We start from the raw sequence: 1,923 nt of genomic DNA, 5'->3' as shown, positions 1-1,923 counted from the left end.
GGATAAGGAAAGAGTCTCTGTGGATAAAGCTGAAATTTCTGAGGGGATTCTACCACTTTTACTACAGAATGTCTATTTCATGGATGTAGTGATGTATAAGTGCTCAGCCATCACACCGAATGGAAGAGGTGAAAATATGATTAAGTTAATAGTACAAGGTAAGCAAATTTAGTTTTTTCTTGGCTTTATGTTATGTCTGTCTTCATTAAGAATACATTTTTTTTTTTGCTTTTGCTAAAATTATTATTATGTTGTTATTAAGTGCCGTCAAGTTAGTTCTGACTCATAGTGACTCTATCTAGGATTGCCAAGGACCAGCTGGTGGGTTTGAACTGCTGACCTTGTGGTTTGCAGTCCAGTGCTGATCTTACAGTGCCACACAATATAGTTTCTTTATATTCCTACTGTGAGGGTCAGGAGAATCCTAATGTGGTGCTGCAGGATAAGCACTGGACTGCTAACCGCAAGATCCGTGGTTCAAACCCACCAGCCACTCCTCAGAAATCCTATTCAGGGTTGCTATGAGTCAAAACTGACTCGACAGCATTTAACAACAATGAGTCAGGTGTTTGGAATGTCAATTAATCTTAGATAAAAATAGTGCTCTGAGCAAATGCATATAATATTCATTCAAACAAAGCATAAACAAATAAAAACTTGGTCTTATTCCAAAATCGCCAAACAAATTGGAAAACTGAAAAAGCAAAATGTGCCATAGCTTAGTAATCCTACATGAAAACTCTGAGACAGAGGATGTGGTTTAGTGAGAAGAGTCCTGGATCTGAAATCAGGAGACCCATATTCTAAGTCTGGATGATACTCAGGAACTCATTTAGTCTTTCTCGACTTAACTTTTATCTCTACTAAAGGAGGAATTGGACTAGAACAGTGGCTCCTCCTAGTTCCCCAAGGAGTCACACCCTTCACAGAAGTACATGAAAGCTGTCCTTTTCCTACCAGGGACCAGATGGGAGTGGAGAAGGTCTGGCAACAATTCCTCCAGGCAGAGTGGGAAGAGTTGGCAAGGTGGTGCTGAGAGTCATTGCTATCTTCCATGATACTTCGCAGAGTGTTTGAGGTCAGCTGAGGTCTACAATGAAATCCCCCAAAAGGGGAAGTTTCTAAAAATAAAGATAGCAGTGGTAGGTGAACAGAAACCTGGTGATGAAGTTGTTAAAGTACTCAGTTGCCAAATAAAAGGATCAAACTCACCAGCTGCTCTTTGAGAGAAACATGTGGCAGACTGCTTCCATAAAGATTTACAACCTTGGGAACCCTATGAGGCAATTCTACACTGTACTCATAAGGTCGCTATGAGTCAGTGGGTGGGGTAGGTGAGCCTTGGACGGCAGAATCACACAAATATCCTGGCTTTCTCTCATTATGTTCAAATAAAATTTTAATTGAAGTGAGTCTCAGCATGTGTTGACTATATAGGAGTAAGGTTTCTGCTAGCTTCAGCCTCTCCTGGGACTGAAATATAAAAGGATGTAATTGTTTTGTTTTTTTTTTTTCCCCAACCAGACCCTGAAATACTGCAGATGCAGTTTGATAGGATTGATGATGAGGATGTGGCTATGTGCATCTCCAAATCACAATTGATGTGAAGCTTGAGTCCATTGCTGCTGCCACTGTGCCAATCCATCTCTTTGGGGGGGTCTTCCTCTTTTTCAATGACCTTCTCCAGGAACTGGTACCTCCTGATGATATGTCTGAAGTGTTAGAGACGACATCTTGCTATCCTGATTTCCAAAGAACATTCTGGCTCTTTCTTCCAACACAGGTTTGTTTGTTCTTCTGGTACTTTAAAAAAATTTTTTAGGTTTTTATTGTGAATTATGTGATAGTTTAAATGGGAGAACACCAGCTTTACATTCATCCTATCATATTTCATTTCATTGCAATGATTACAATCCCCTCCAT

The sequence above is a fragment of the Chrysochloris asiatica genome, unplaced genomic scaffold (assembly GCF_000296735.1).
Source record: "Chrysochloris asiatica unplaced genomic scaffold, ChrAsi1.0 scaffold00061, whole genome shotgun sequence".
Classification (NCBI taxonomy): domain Eukaryota; kingdom Metazoa; phylum Chordata; class Mammalia; order Afrosoricida; family Chrysochloridae; genus Chrysochloris; species Chrysochloris asiatica.
This window is presented reverse-complemented; position numbering follows the sequence as displayed.